The 17,491-nt window shown below is 40.2% G+C and overlaps 1 protein-coding gene across 1 annotated transcript in view; it reads left to right on the top strand.

Moving 5' to 3' along the window:
• Positions 1-17,491, top strand: part of TMEM117 (transmembrane protein 117) — a 434,132-nt gene that overhangs the window by 18,298 nt on the left and 398,343 nt on the right. The window lies entirely within an intron of this gene.

The raw sequence follows: 17,491 nt of genomic DNA on the forward strand, positions 1-17,491 counted from the left end.
TTACTTGAAGAAATGCTATACATGTAGCCAAATGTTACTTAGAATACCTATAGTTTTAAATCCTCTCAAAATACAGTATTTGATACTCATGATAGCCATTATTTAAATGTTCATCGCCATCTTCATTCTCAACCAGTGTATACTAAGTGCCAGAATCTTTGTTTTTCTTGAGATTTGAATTGTCAACCAGACTTGATTTTTGTTGAATAAAATCATTTCAGAATCAGAAGTGACAGCAGCATTCAAGTTAGAGAAAGATGTTATTCCAATGCTTGGAGTGCCCTTTAACATAGAGGAAATAAGCAAAGTTTTTGATATGAGAGGTTAGGAAAGAGAAGTTGGGAAATGATTGATGTTTAGCATTAAACTGATCCCCGAGGAATACCCCTCTTCCAGGGAAATTTGATGTCTAAGAGCTTTTGAAGTTGGTAGCCCTTTACAAAACCCTCATCCTGTAACTTTTTTTTTTTCCTGCAAAAAGCTTTATTGTTTCATTTTGTCCGATGCATGGGAGAGGGCTTCAGGGTGGTTAAAAGAATGGTTAGTAGTTTTGGGAAGAGGCTCAGGTAAAAGCCAGACACCACGGGATGCAGAGGGGCCTCTGAAAGGCCTCTGGGCTCCAAAGGCTCCTAGTTGTGCTTGAGGGTGAGCCTTTCAAAGAGATACTTGCCCAGCTCAGCCTGGGGGCCGGCCAGCCTGCGGAGGTGAGTCAGGTGTCACCCATCTTCTTTATGAGTTTCACCTCCTCATCCAGGAAGTGGCTCTCCAGGAAGCCACAGAGATGAGGGTGTGCACAGAGATGAGGGTAGAACCCAGGGCCTGCAGCTCTGAAAGGGCCTGGTTCAGGCTCCTCTCCAAGGCCAGGGCGGCTTCCATGGCCCTGAGTTTTGACCCATTCATCTTGGGAGGCTTCAGCTTTCTGGAAGAGAATGCAGCTACGGCGCTGGTTTTGCAAGTTTAGGAGATGCTCAGCGCCCTTGCGCTTCTCCGCCAACTCTCCGAAGAAGTGGCCCACGCCATCAAGAGCCACACGGTGGGTTGAAATAGAAGCCCAGAGAGAGGTAGATGCAGGAGGCCGGCAGATGCAGGTTGGCCAGGCAGTTGACCGCAGCCTCCACCTCGGTAGAATAATTCTGGTGAATTTGGGAGCTCATGGTTGTTCAGCAATAAGGAGTTAAGGTACAAAAACAAAACAAAACAAAACAAAACAAAAACCCAGTGTGTTGGCTGGTCCTGGAGGTGGTTCTGAGGTGGTGACTGGATAAGACACAGGAGGGTGGCCGGAGGCTGGAAGAAGGGGCGTCCCTGGGTCTGTTCCTTCCAAACACTGTGGAAGCACGAGACAGATCTGGGACTGCCGAGGGCACTGCCTCATCCTAGAACTTTAATGTTCTTCTCTCTCAGAGAGCAGGAAAGGAAGGGGAGGCTGGAAATCCCCAGGTATGCAGTCACTTCCTCCCACACCTGCTGAGTAGGTGCCCGCTGAGGTGCAGCAGTGTGTCACCCAGCCATTAGCACCGAAGGGCAGCCAGCTGCAGCTTTCAGTGTGGAAGGATCCCCAGGTGCTCTAGTTCCAGCAGAACAGAGGATGCAAACGGTCAAAGGACACCTCAAGGCCTTACTAACACCAACTCAGGGGAGAGCATTGTAATTAAGCAATAATTAACCAGGTACATTTCTAGCTACTTTTTACTGTACTTGATAGAGACGCGTCATTCAGGGGCCAAGGCACCCCCCTTCCTTAGCAGGTCCAATCATTGCCTCCACTCCTCTTCTCATTTCCCACCTATGGAAGGAGCTGGTAGAAATTTCTTCTGAAAGTGGAATTGTAGCTGGCATACCCATGCAAGAGTAGCCACTTCACTAATGGGTGCAAGGTTACTAGCCAGTGTGGAACTTGACAGCTGGTTCAACAATACGGACTAAAATTGGAAGCGAAGGGTGCTTGATTGCTTAATTCTTTAATACCACATTGCTCATACTCCATTTGTTTGTTGTCCAGGTAATAAATAGTCCTGGGGAAAGAGGAGTGTGGTTTGAGAGGACACTGACAAATAAAAGTTTTCCCTGGTTTTCTTTTCTTTCATTAATTTTTATAACTAGAATCAGTTCTTAAAGATGTTCTCATTGGGTTAAAGTATGATGCTGCTTGGGAGGCGTGATGAACAAGCGAGGATGTTAGCAGTTGGCATCATTGGGAGATGTCAGTCCACAGGGTAAGTGCTGGTCACTGGGAGAACATAGGAGAGTGTTCTGATCTGGAAGCTGTGCAGGGTTCTGGAGCGAAGGGGGAACAAAGGGCATTAGAAGTGAACCTAGGGGGGTTCACAGGGGGTCAGTCTGGAATAAGGGGTGCATGGCCTCTCCAAAGACAAACTGTAATTGCGTTCTATGGTGGCTTTGCAGCTGTGTATTGATTTTGAGTATTGACGGTGGTCGAAGCAGCTCTATTGGTTTTGATTTGTATTTTTGTCACGGCCATGGCCCAGACTTACTGCTGATGGGTAAACAGAAATGTCCAGGGTTGATTCGCTTGGCTCCAAGGTCACAACAGTAGCCAGCAGTAAAATTGGAACATAAACGGAAACCTCCTGATTCCCAGACAGGTGCCTTTTCAGGCATCCCAGATGGTGAGCTGGCAGCCGGCGAGCCTGTGGGCCTCAGGGCTGTGTTGTGCTAGGCCACTCCCTACAGCTCGCTCCACTTTGTCGGTGTTCAGGGACCTTTTCTGGCACCACCCTCTGCCTGACCAGACCTCTCTTTTGGGTAAGAAAAGTCATTTAGTTGACCTGGCAAGAAGTTGCACGGTTCCAGGACAAAGCCTGTCATTGGTGCTGACCCAGAAGGTCTCCACACAATGCTTCTGCCCTGCAGCCATCAGCAACCTCACATTCTGTGCTGGGCTTCACTTCTCTCTTTTCAAGAGGAATGTGATTACACATCAAGATTTCCCTGGGCTGGTCCATGCTTGTTATAATACTGCGTGTCCCTGAGGACATGCCCATTGACATGGATAGACCAGCGGAGAGAAGACAAGCTGGTACACACATAAACCCAAGAAGCGTGAGCTTGAACTTATCTCTCAGCAGCCCAGGGAAGTTAATGGTCATATTATAACTTTTTAAACTTGATATTTTTTCTGTTGTCTCAACATCCCCTCAAACAGGCTGTGAGCACCCTGCCCAGGTGACCAGGTTTACTAGTATAAGGTTTTCCCTTCTTGTTTCTCCTCCCCTCACAAATCTGTGACCTAGTGACATTCAAACACACCAATGAAACCTCCCTGTACCTGTCCCTTATGTCCTCCTGATTCCCAATAAAGATATTTGCCTATGGGTCCTTAGCTCTTGGCTCCCTACTTGCCTTGTTGAGCCTGCTTCCTTGCCCCATCATGCCTCCTACCCACAATGTGGCCCCCTCCTGGCAAGCAGTGACTCAGACTCTCTAGGAATGAATGGTGTTTTCCTTCTCTGTCCCCTCTTGTGGCCACACTTGACTGACCATCTCATGAAAGAATATAGAGCAAAGGTTCTTGTTCTTCCCAATTTATTTCTACTTGAACTGTCCCCTTTCTCAGCATCATCACTGACAAGCATATCAAGTACCTATCAATTGCAAAGAACAGCTCTAGGTGCCATGAGACTGTCTTTCAGGAGTTTGCAGTGAGCTAAGGAGATTAGACACAGATGTATGAAAATACAGCTCTAATATAACTGCATTGCCAGCATATGATAATTGCCATCTAAGGGATGGACAGTCCATTTTGAAGGTGGCAAGAAGTCATCTCCAACAGAAGTGGTCAAATAAGGTAGAAGTAGGAGTTCACAGCAACCATAGCATCTTAGGGTGCTTGAGTTTGGTGAGAGCTTCCTTGTTCCATTTTCAGTCAGTCTCTGAGCATTTCTAATAATAGCGAACACACCCTCTACTAGGAAGTCTGTCCAACCACTGTTTCTGCAACAGTGCTTGGGTCTGGATCTGAGCTGTGCCTTCCTCTTCCAGAGGAATTCCGTGGGAGGGAGAAGGAGGGCATTGCCAGCTGGAGGAATGGCAGGCACAAAGTTGTGGGCAAGGAAAGGACAAATGGTTTTGGGGTAGAGTGTGAATGGGACAGTTTCCCTGGGTCAGCAGATTTGGGTCCAGTGGAGACAGGAAAGGGAAGTTGAAGGTAAATTGTGGAGGGAGGTGAATTTCAGTTTAGGAGCTTAAAATTCTGAAAACAATGGGGAAGCCATGGAGCACGTCCCTCCCTTTTACATTACAAAGGTCGTACAAGTTTATTGTTAAAAGAAACCACAATATATGTGAAGTCAAAGAAGAAAAGGAAACATGTTTGATCACAAGGATGATAGAATCAAAATAGGAAGGTGAATGCAGGATGACTGGCATTTGGGCAGGGGGTGTGCTGCAGTCGCTAGGGTCCTCCTAACCTCTGGTGAGGAAGGCTCCATTTGGAAGTGGCAGTGAGGATGGCGTGGAGGGGAAGGAAGGAAGGAGGCAAGGGTGTGGAGGAAGACCTGATAGCTCAAGCATGCTGTTCTTTTTTCTTTTTTTTTTTTTTTTATAACATCTTCACTTTAAGAACTTCTGTTCCCTGAGTCCATTCCCATCATTTACTGAACATAGGCATATCAATCAGTTTCTAAAATTGGAACCTTACGTTATCATTAGATCATCCTACTTTCTTTTCTGAGTTTGCTGAAAGAAATGAATGTGTTATTCTGGTTATTTGCAACACTGGAAGAAACTCTAAGAAAAAGAAGACTTACATTCGCAGATAAATCCATTAAGCTGTGAAGATATTGATGGTGCTGAATTTCTTTTTTGAAGCTTAGTGTTTACCTGAACTTGTTCACTCTTTTGGATTATGCTCATTGATTTGTCTCAATTCACCTGCAAGGTATTGGAGCCTTAATAACACAGCTTTAATAAATATATTTTGTTCATTCCATAAATACTTATTGAGCATTTTCTAGGCTCTGGGGATGCAGCATTGAATAACACAAAGCCCCTGCCCTGATTGAACTTCCATTCTAGTAGGAAAAGGCAGGCGATAAACAAGAAGTCATTACATATTAAATCAGAGGGCTATGCATGTTGTGGGGACAAACAAAGCTGAGCACTCCAGGGTGGAGTCTGGGACATTGCAGGAATTCCATCTCTGATAAGGAGACACTTGACAAACACCTGAAGGAGATGAAGGAACAGCCCAAATAGCTATCTGGGGGGGTTGGGGGGGGGGACGGACTTCTCAAGAAGAGACCAGGGAGACTGTCAAAGCCCAGGCCGTCCTGTATTTTGAGTGTTTGATGAATAGCCAGAGGCCAATGGCTGGAGCATAGTGGGTTGAAATGGGATAGCATATCACAGACATATCATTGGAAAAAGTCCTTTACTCTTAAAGGAAAATAAAAACACTAATAAACAAATACGTGTATATCACTTTGAGAATTTAGTGTCTAAAATAGACATACTGTATTTAAAATTGGTGTTTTAGCAGAACCCTTGTGCCCTCTTTCTTAGTTTACTCTGAAATAATACAGAAAGATTTTTATTCTGGAAGTTTTATTATTCTTCCGAACTCCCCCACTATGGCCACTTTATGGGGTGCCCACCCCACCTCCATCCCAGCTGCTTTAAAAAATGGTGTTATTTAATGCTTTTCAAGAGTGTCTCTACTCCATGCCTGTCCCTCATCCCTGGCAGCAGAGCCAACCCTGTAATGATATTTTTAGCAGTGGAGGTAAGGAAGAGGGTCCCCAAGGAGCTGTCGTGGGGCAGTCCTCATTGTTTTTTAAGTTCTGCCTCTCAGATCCTTTCATAGAGTAAGAGTAGACGTTCTGTCCACATGAGGTGGGAAGGCTGTAGAGATGGGGGTTCATAGCCCTTCCCATTTTTCCCCATTATATCCCCATCCACAAGTCTGTTGGTTTAGCTAACTGAAAAATGACCCTATCCATTTATTTCTAGGTTGCTCTCCTGCTTCTGGAGAAACAGATTACTGGACTCAATCCCCTCCACTGAATTTTGTAAACACAAGCGGTTAACAATCTATGTTTAAATTGGGACAGAGAATTTACTTAACAGAATTTACTCTAATTCTAAATGGCAGATCAAATTGAATATGAAAGAAGAATATTTTTACTCTTTTTCAGAAAACCACCCGCAGTGGGTGGAGGAAGATCTTCAGTGAGAAAAATCTAGATATTTCAGACTTAGAAATTCGGGGAAGGTTAATAAAAGGGATGCTATGCATTCATTCAAGAGGTATTTCTAGAGTGCCTGTTATATTGGAGGCCTAGTTCTAGGAACTGGGGATAATAAAAACAACAAAACACTTAAGGTTATTTTTTCTCATATGTTGTACACTCTGGTGGGGGAAATATAAATAATTGTGGTCATTAATGCAATTCATTATAGTTTTCTGTCTCATCTATTTCTGGAACATGGTAGGATTGTACTTCTGGTCTTGTGATGCGTTCTGGCTGGTTAGATGTGAGTGGGGTGACATGCGGTTCTTCTAAGCTAGAGCATTGATTGCACATGCAAGACCCTCCAGCTTTCCCCCCTCACTTCCTCAGCAATCAGCAGGGCTTCAGAAGTTGCTGCTCTGTTAGCCTGAATCCCAGAGTGAAGGCAGTGTGGAATAGAGTCCTTAGTGGACCTTAATGGACATGTAGTTTGACAAAAGAATAAACCTTGGTTGTTTAAAAAACACATTGAGGTTTTGGAATTGTTTGTTATTGTGACATAACCTAGCCTAACCTGACTGATACAGGATTTCAAAAATAAACACAATTCAAAAAAGAGATGATTTCAGATAATGATGTATTCTATAAAGAAAACAAGTCAGGGATCTGGGACGCTAAATGCCTGGGGTGGTCACACTCTAAATAGGGTAGTTGGATTAGCTCCCCTTGTGGAGGTTAGATTGGAACTAAGACCTGAATGATGAGAAGGAACTAGCCAAGTGAAAATCTGGAAATAGTGCACTGCAAATTGAAGGAACAGCAAATGAAAACATCCACGAGTGGCAAATATTTGGTACACTTGAGGAACATCAAGGATGTTTGTGGGACCTGAGGAGGGAGGAGGGAGAGGAAGAAGAGGTAGGTAAGAGTGAGTGATGTAGGATGTGGTAGATCAAAGTAAGGAAATTTTATTTCATTTTAAGACTGAGCTATGTTAGCGTTTTGAAGAGAGGAATGTCATGATCTTATTTAGGCTTTTACAGTGACTTTTTGGGTTGCTCTGAAAAGAATGAAGGCAGGAAGACTAACTTCTAACTGGTTATTAGGAAATTTCTGTGTTAGTTTAAGGAAGGAGCATGGTGATTTGACTCAGGATGGTAACAGTGGAGATGGACAGAAGTGGGTGGAATTAGAATGCATTTTGGAGATTGATCCCACAGGATAGGATGTTGAATTAGATGTGGGCAACAAATTTAAGATTTGGGGATGAAAAATCAAGCTTCTATTTTGGACACATTGAGTTTGAAATGCCTATCTGTATACTCATGCTTGTTCAATACAAATTCTGTATGTATGAGAATCCAGTTCTAGTAATATACAGTAACTTGTATCAGAGTAATCTTCCTATAGATAAAAATTATAACCACTTACCACCTCTTCCACCTAAAAAAGACAACTATTTTAAGGCATTGGACGAAAGGATGGTGGAAACAAGAGGAGATACAACCTTGATTAAAGAGAGCCATACTGGTGAGATCCATGTGCATATAGTTTTAACCCTGAAGGTACTCCCAAGTGCAGTAGCCTGGGGGCAGCTCTAACTCCAGTAGAGAGCCACAGTTCGCCTCATTTGTGGGCTCAGAAACTAGAATTCAGGGATGGCACAGCAGTTGGAAAAGTAATGAGGGAAATCCTGAAAAGGGCCAACCCTCGATAGACACAGTTTAACAAAACTGACATAAGGAGAAATAATCTGAATAGCCATGTAACTACTCAAGAAATTGAATTCTTTATTAAAAAGCTGTCCATAGAGAAATGTCCTTGCTTAAATGGTTTCATTTCTGGTGGTCTTGAGGACTTGGTGTTATCCCCTAAGGAAAAAGGGGAGTCGGGATTCATTTATGTTTAATTTATTTAATACTTATGTAATACTTATTATGTTTTTGGCTCTATTCTAATCACTTTACAAATAACTTATTTGTCAGACATGTATATGTTGGTATGGAGGACATGGAGAGATGAAGGACAATTTCAGGAATGATCATTTTCTATAACATATACAGTAGAACTGAATATTTCTGGCTGTTTTCTGTCCTCTGGTGACAGAAACTTGTGAGAAAACTGGGACATGCTTTCAAATGTGTACTCTGTTGGTATGAACAATTAGTCAGTGTCTTACTCTTATGTTATCTCTGAGTGCAGAATAGGATGCAGTTTACAGCCTGGACTATGAGGCCCAGTTGGACTGTTTTCTGTTCCCTGTCCTTGCTCATTCTTTTCTGCCTTTCTCACTCAGATTGTCTGTTCTCTTGCATTTCTACATGTCATATCTTACATTTTCTTCAAAATTTATTTCAAACCTTACCCTATGATTTATTGTGGTATAAACTCTCATTATCTTACATTTTGCAGGGTTTAATAAACCTTATTTTTTTGTTCTTTTATTCTTTTTATTGAATTTATTGGGGTGACACTGGTTAACAACATTTACAGGTTTCAGGTGCGTAATTCTACAACACATCATCTGTACACTGTATTGTGTGATCACCACCCCAAGTCAAGTCTCCATCCATCACCATTTATCCCCCCTGTCCCCTCTCGTGAGTGACGAATGAATGAAGGCAGGTGTCTATTATGTTAGATGAGGCATAGAAGCAGCCTCCTTTGTGCAGCTTCATCCTCATTGGTATCATGGTTTTGCAGCTGGAAATTAACTGAATAAAATGTCTATCTAGTTTGGCTGTCTGCACAATAGTGACTAGTGTTTAGTACAATTATGTAAGCTATTACAAAACAATTTTGCAATACTTAAGAATAAATTGACTTGTTATTGATTTGATTTGATAACTGATGTAAGTCAGCAAGAAGTTAATGTTTCATAAAAGATTAATTAGATACTGTTATTTAAGCACTTATGAGGAGTCTTTTTTCTTGTGTTTAGAGCACAGTAGTAGGCCCTATTGGGTCTTCAGTAATTCATTCAGGTATTATTCTGATAGAAAAAAAGGCCCCAAACACATTAGTTGATGAGCTTTGTGGGTCCTATCTTAATTTATTTATTTCTTCATAACCATACTTGTTAATTATTAAATATGTAATCTTAAATGATAATTGCTCAAAGGTGAGTGATGTGAATGAGTGTGGTAATCTCTGCTCTTCCTTGGGGTGAGTTGTGACTAAGGCATTTCAAAGCTCCCTATCTTCAGAACCACCTGCTACCTCAGGCTCATCATTTTCCATTTTTGGCTTATATCCTGTAGTAATCAGGGACTGGCTTGGAAACAGCATTGGCACAGACCGTCATTATAAGCACAAACACTATTCTAAAAATAAATGAAAAGAAAATTGTCTGCCTCTACCATAGAAGACCTATGACTAAGACATTGCTTCTGTTTGGCCGCTGTGGAACTCAGTGACACAGCAGGTAGTAAGAAGTAGGAAAATTCTTTTTTTGAAGATACTTTCTTTTAGGCAACTAACTTTTAGTTGAGAATTCCAAAATAATTTCCATGACAGAGCTTTTGTGTGTGTTTTAATATTATCAGAGAATTAGCTTACTTAAGAATGGAAATCAGGAGTCATTTCATGACATATTGTATTAGAAGAGGTTGAGCATGATTTGTTGATAATCCCCCCGTTATAAAGGTAATTTTGAATTTTTTCATCTTCCAGTGAAGACATTTAGGATACTAATGTGTTTCCCTACTCTACCATCAAGTAGTATGTCTTGCTTCATGGCGCAAAGAAATTGTGTCATGAAATAAAATTTAGCCAGTTTTTAAATGCTTAATACCCTTAATAGCATTATACAATTTACATAATATCCACAGATTATAGCCTACTTTTCTTCCTTTGATTCTTGTGTCATGAAATAAAATTTAGCCAGTTTTAAAGTTCTCAATAGCCTTCATAGGTATTATGCAATTTCTCTAATATCCACAGATTTATAGCCTACTTTTCTTCTTTTGATGTTTTTTTTTTCCAAAAGAGAAAGAAAAGAAAATGATACAGATGAGATGTTTTACTGCATTTTTATAAAATATATTGAAATAGATTACTAAATCAGAGTCTAAAATGTAGGAGCAATAGTCAAAATGACGTAGGAAGCCCAGTAGAGAATTGCATCAAAGATGCCATGGGAAACAAAATTTTAAGAAGTGAGTGCTCAATGGAGCTGAATGCTTTAAGAGAGACAGAAAGATGTTGCAAAGTGTCATTAAATGTGGTGATAGTTATAACAGAGACAGTAGTTTGTGATGAAAACTGCTTCCATTTTATCCTGTTTGTGAATGACAATTCTTTATGAATTTAAATTCTCAGTGTTATCCTGCAGCTTAAAAATGGAATAAAATCTTATTTTTCTTCTTTTTAATAAGCCTAGTACAGGAGAAGCAGGCACATTTAACAAGTGCTCTGTAGCATAGGGATTAATTTAAAAATCAGTCATTTGTTTGAGATTCTACTTTAATCAAAACCTTTTAGTATATGAGAGTATATTTAGATTTTACAAGTATATCTGGAAATTCCATTAACTCAAATATATGATATAAAGGAATCAAACACATCCAACACATTCAGATGTTCACAACTCTAATGTAGTTCTTATTTAACAATTATTTTTAACGCCAAATGTAATGAAAATATTGAATCTACTATTGTTTTTGCTTGCCAGGAATATTAGCCAAAATTGGAGGCTTATGCTGAGGCAGGAAAACATTTTGTTAATTTTATGACATTTAAAAAACAAAAGAAACTTGCTCTCTTTCATTTTACTCTTTTGAAGGTTTCTTTCTCTCCTTACTGTTTCTTCCTATTTTTACTGTATCCTTTTTTCCAGTTAGTTTTTATTTCTTTCCTTTTATTGCCATTCTGAGAATTTGTTTCTTGCCTTTTGCCACATCAGTACTTAAGTTTTTTTACATTTTATTTTTGTTTCTTGCCTTATTCTTTTTATTCTACCTTAAAGTTATTTGCATATACTGTTTTCTGTTTCATTTCTTGTTATTCTCCCAACCATCTCTTTTACTCATTTATCATTACAGCCAGTGAATTATAACTGTTTTTGATATAGCTAGTTTACTATTAATCTGAGTTTAAAAATCCATCTATCTTTTTTACTCACTCTTCTGTAGTCTTCTGTTTTGACTTCCTTCTTTTCATTTCTCTATTTTGTTCTTGTTTTCCTATCATAGCTTTTCCCACCTTGGTATTTTTCTCTTTGGACTAGTAAACATGAACTTTCTTAATTACGTTACAGGAGGGAATGAAAATGGGGAAGACAAGAGAACATTCTGCTTTTCCATCACATTAAATAGGAAAAAATTATGAAACTTTGTCTGTTCTCTTCAAGGGTCAGAGGTCAAAAAGATATAAACCATATAAAAAGAAAGTATATGATAAAGTCTATGAAAATAGATGTAGACCAATTGAATCCTGGAAGATAGCCTCCTCTAGTCTGTCTGTTTTCCTCAATCTTTGCTTTCTCTTTTTGTTTTAAATCTACTTAGGTTCTTGGATAGTTGATCCTGCATTCTTAGTGTTCTTTTTAACTTGACTTGTTTTTCAGTTTAAGTGCTTTGTCAGTACTTGGCACACAAGAAATGCTCTGTATATAGCAGTTGAGTTAATTTGAGCTTCAATCTAATGTGCTGGCTTCTTTACCATTTACAGGCACTCAAACCCCTCATTTCTGAAAGGGTAATGGTGATATCAATTTGGAGCCCGGGGAAGGAGGGAAGTCAGGGTGACCAAAATCCCCCTGGGGATGCAAGTGGGAATTATGTTTTTTCACTAATAAGTAACATTGATATTTGATAAGTTTTTTCTTCTAGTTTCTTAAGTAATAGGAGATCCCCAAGGGAACTGAACTGGTTAAACAAACTGTATTAATTCTACTCTGTAAAGAACAAGCTAGCCTCAACCATTTGATAGATATAAGTTGCCTCAAAGTATTTTATAAATGATTTTAAAAAGTGAAATGCAAATAGTTTCTTTGCAGCATTAAAGAAATTAAAGGAAAAAATTAACATTAAAAAAACCCCCCAGGACAAGGGATGGAAAAGTATGGTGGGGATGTGTGTGTGCTTTTATGTGTGTGTGTATGTGTATACTAGTATGCATGCATGCATGCATGCATGGATGCATGTGGTATGTATTTATCTGTGTATATTATATGTGTGCATGTATATATATGTGGTTGTAGGTATGTACACATGTGGTATGTATGTATGCATGCATTGCTGTGTATGCATGCATGCATGTATGTGGCACATGTCTCTCTGTGTATGTCTGTATGTGGTGTATGTATATGTGGTATGTGTATGTACATATGTATGTGGTATATATGTATGTGTGTGCATGCATGTGTGTATGTGCTATGTGTCTCTGAGTGTATGTGTGTATGCATGTATGTGGCACATGTCTCTCTGTGTATGTCTGTATGTGGTGTATGTATATGTATGTGGTATATATGTATGTGTGTGTATGCATGTATGTGCTATGTGTCTCTGAGTGTATGTGTGTATGCATGCATGTAGACATATAAAAGGATTCAGAGTCTGGTAGGGCAAGAAGACCAGCAGGAAGGTCTGAGCCTGGGCTGTACTGGGAGCTGGCTGTGTGTTTCAGGATATACAGAAGCTGCATGTGTATTATTTACAGTCCTGGGGACTCAGAACCCTAGACCAAATTTACAAGTTTTTTTGTTGTTGTTAATCCTCACTGAGGATATTTTTTCCATTGATTTTTAGAGAGAGAAGAAGGGAGGGGGAGAGACAGAAACATCGATGTGAGAGAGACACATCAATCGGTTGCCTCCCTCTCCCCCTCCCACCCCGCCCCATGCACCCTGACCAAGGTCGGGGATGGAGTCCGCAACCGAGGTACATACCCTTGACTGGAATTGAACCCAGGACCCTTCAGTCCATGGGCCAATGTTCTATCCATTGAGCCAGATTGGCTAGGGCATGAGTTCTTTTACAATACTTGAAGATCCACATATGAGATTTTGAGATAACGTTACTGCTTTATGCTTTCAGTAGTTCAAGTGGTTCAACTTGGCTTATATATATTTTTCATTTTTATTTTAAAAGTCATGCAGGATCATGTCCAATAGATTTTTTTTTATAAATTCATTTTTCAATCTCTATTATTTTCTTTATCATTTCCCCCTGACTGCAGCTTTGGCAGCGTTGATTGTCTAGCTCAGTGGTTGGCAAACCGCGGCTCATGAGCCGCTCGCTCTGTTGACTAATGAGTTTGCCAACCACTGGTCTAGCTCAGCGGTTCTCAACCTTTCTAATGCCGCGACCCTTTAATACAGTTCCTCATGTTGTGGTGACCCCCAACCATAACATTATTTTCGTTGCTACTTCATAACTGTCATTTTGCTACTGTTAATGAATCGTAATGTAAATATCTGTATTTTCCGATGGTCTTAGGCGACCCTGCTAGCGGTTCTCAACCTGTGGGAACCGCTGCTGTCACGACCCACAGGTTGAGAACCGCTAGCAGGGTCGCCTAAGACCATTGGAAAACACAGATATTTAGATTACGATTCATTAACAGTAGCAAAATGACAGTTATGAAGCAGCAATGAAAATAATGTTATGGTTGGGGGTCACCACAACATGAGGAACTGTATTAAAGGGTCGCGGCATTAGAAAGGTTGAGAACCACTGGACTCTAGCTGCTTAATATTCACAGAATCTAATTTGGGACAGTGCCTAGAACAAAAATATGTTAGGCTGCTTTATTTATTTTTGAATGGAAGAGTGGCAAATTATCACACCATTACTGGGTTTGGCTAACAACCAGCAAGGGAAAAAAATCGGAGGCCATTTGTCTTTATGCCCCACTCTTTGCTTCCCAGTATATATTACTTATTTTTTCAGAATGATATGGGCCCACAAATCCCAGTCTACCACACAGCTGGAAACCCCTGTAGTTACTCTCATTTGGTAAGCTCAATATAGAATAATTTGGACAGCTTAAACTTTTAGACTCTTCAAACTTAAATGCCTTGTTGGTTTAGTTTTGATTGATTTCATTCCTATGGATATAATAATAATCATTATTTTAGATTTCCTCTCCATCTTCAAGATGGCCTCTGGGGGGTATGGTAGAAAGGTGTGCTTTTTTGTAAAAAAAAAATGCTTTATTGATTTTTTACAGAGAGGAAGGGAGAGAGAGAATTAGAAACATCGATGAGAGAGAAACATCGATCAGCTGCCTCCTGCCTACACCCTACTGGGGATGTGCCCACAACCAAGGTACATGCCCTTGCCCAGAATCGAACCTGGGACCCTTTAGTCCACAGGCCGACGCTCTATCCACTGAGCCAAACCGGTTAGGGCAATGGTTGGCAAACTCATTAGTCAACAGAACTAAATATCAACAGTACAACGATTGAAATTTTTTTTGAGAGCCAAATTTTTTAAACTTAAACTTCTTCTAACGCCACTTCTTCAAAATAGACTCGCCCAGGCCGTGGTATTTTGTGGAAGAGCCACACTCAAGGGGCCAAAGAGCCGCATGTGGCTCGCGAGCCGCAGTTTGCCGACCACGGGGTTAGGGCAAAGTGTGCCTTTTATGACTGGCATAGTGTCCAATATATTGTCCTCTCTCCATGGCTTTCTTCCTTCATTCGGGTTATTGTTTGTCTTGCTGGCATTTATGGTAAAGATATAATTCAAGGTTTGGTTTCTCTTAGACTGTTCAGGTGTGGCAGTATTCCTGGCTGATTTGGCTCTCAGAGTCTCGGACAGATTTATCTGTTGGTTCCTACCCACACTGTCCCGCCTCTTCTGTGCCATGGCTGGCCTCAGCCTAGCATTGCACTCTCAACTCAGTTTCCCTTGGTGCTGTTCTGTCATCTCTAGGATCATTCAGGAACTTAGGCTGACCTTCAAGATGTGGTTTTCAAGGGCACCCAGCACATTAATATCTAGTAGCCAGATGAAAGACAAAAGGATGGAGAAGGCCATACTTGTTTCTCGCCACCTCTGCCTGGAAGTAGCATACATTGGTTCTGCTTATATTCTATTGGTGAGAATATTGGAATCTTTTAAAATTGGAGTGTAATTGACATACAGCATTATGTTAGTTTCAGGTGTGTAAAAAAATAACTCTACACCTGTAGACACTGAAAAGTGATCACCACTAAGTCTAGCCACCATCCATCAACATAAAAAGTTACAAAACTTTTTTTCTTATGAGTTTTTCAGATTTATTTTCTTAGAACTTAATTTATTTTATATCTGGAAGTTTGTATTCTTGACCCCTGTCACTCATTTCACTCATCCTCTAACCTCCCTCCCCTCTGGCAACCATTAGTCTGTTCTCTGTATTTGTGAGTTTGATTTGTTTTGTTTGTTTGTTTTTTAAAATTTTTTAAATATACATGAAACCATACAGTATTTGTTTTTCTCTGACTTATTTCACTTAGCACAATCCCCTCAAGGTGCATCCATGTATATGTGGGTGTTGCAAATGGCAAGATTCAATCTTTTCTTATGGGGCAAGGCATGAGTAGTAGTCCATTGTATGTATGTACCACATCTTCTTTACACATTCATCCATTGATGGACATTGAAGTTGGTTCCATATCTGGGCTATTGTAAATAATGTTGCAGTGAACATAGGGGTGCACGTATCTTTTCAAATTAGTGATTTCATTTTTAAAAAAAATAAATACAGACGTAGAATTGCTGAATTATATGGTAGTTTTATTGTTAATTTTTTGAGGATCCTCTATACTGTCTTCCATGGTGGCTGCACCAGCCTTCATTCCCACCAACATAATACACACTCAGTTTTAGTGTGTGCTTAGTGTTCCAGAGATGTGTCTAACATAAATAGTTTTCCTGAATTTTTGGATGTTCCCTGTATTCCTCTTTTATAAAAAGGTTCAAATATCCATGTACACACATTTTAAAAAAAAACTATGCTCATTTGCATAATTGTTTCTTTAGGAATAATTCCTAGAATTGGATTTTCCAGTCAAAGAACATGCAAGTTTTTGACTTGCTATTTATTGCCAATTTGTGTTAAGAACTTTGTTTTTTAACTTGAAGAAATATCCATTTAAGCAAAAACAGCCGTAATCTTTCACTCAGGATTAATCAGGAGAATCTATCCAATAGAAATAAAAGGTGTGTTTTTTAAAAAAGTATGTGTAATTATTTATGGGGCTTTATTTGGGGTTCCAAACCTAATTCCAATGTGTTTGTAAGGGAGGTTTTCCCACACAAGCAATTCCCCAGACACCAGCAGGGTGTCCTACTATTTAACTCAGTTCTGGCACTACCTGCCCAGATATAGCATCAGATTCTGCAGGTTAAGGGGTCAAACTGCACCCCTACTTCCTTCAGAAGCCAGTTGCAAGCTCAGGCTTCTGACCCTCTGGCTATAGCTCATAGAGTCTCACACACCCCTCCTTAGCTTCATTTAATTTGCTAGAGCAGCTCACACAATTCAGAAAAACATTTTACTTATTAGACTACTGGTTTATTTGAAAAGGATACAACTCAGGAACCACCAGACTGAAGAGATGCATGGGCAAGGCGTGGGGAAAGGATATACCACTCTCTTAGCACCTACATTCACGCACCAACCTGTAAGCTCTCAGAACCCAGTCCTTTTGAATTTGTATAGAGGCTTCATTACATAGTCATGATCCACTAAATCACTGGTCATTTGTGACGAAACTCAACCTTCAGAAGTGGGGTGTGAGGAAGGTGAGACTGAAAGTTCCAACCCTTTCATCACTTGGTTGGCTCCTCTGGCAACCATCCTCCATCCTTAGGTGGGGTTCAGAAGTTCCCTCATTAACATAATGAGGGTTTATTATAAATCACAATATCAGAGGCTTGTAGCAGCAAATAACTGAAATCAATGTGAAGGACCAAAAATAATAAAAAGTTTAAATAAAATATAGTCCATCCATGCTACGTATTATGTAGCCATTAAGAATATTTTTAACCTGACCTGGCCAATGTGGCTAAGGGATTGGAGCATCAGCCCATGCACCGAGGGGTTGCGGGTTTGATCCCCTGTCCTGGTCGGGGTGCATGGAAGGCAGCCAGTCAAGGTGTCTCTCACTCATCGATGTTTCTCTCTCTCTCTTCCTCTCCTTCCCTCCTTACCTCCCTCCCACTCTTTCTTAAAAAAACAAACGGGAAAAGTATCCTCAGGTGAGGATTAACAAAAACAAACAAAACAAAACAAAACAAAACAAAACAAAACAAAACAAAACAAAACAAAACAAAAAGGATATCTTTAGCCCTGGCCTGGTAAATAGC

The sequence above is a fragment of the Cnephaeus nilssonii genome (genome assembly GCF_951640355.1).
Source record: "Cnephaeus nilssonii genome assembly, chromosome: 6".
In the NCBI taxonomy this organism is placed as follows: Eukaryota; Metazoa; Chordata; class Mammalia; order Chiroptera; family Vespertilionidae; genus Cnephaeus; species Cnephaeus nilssonii.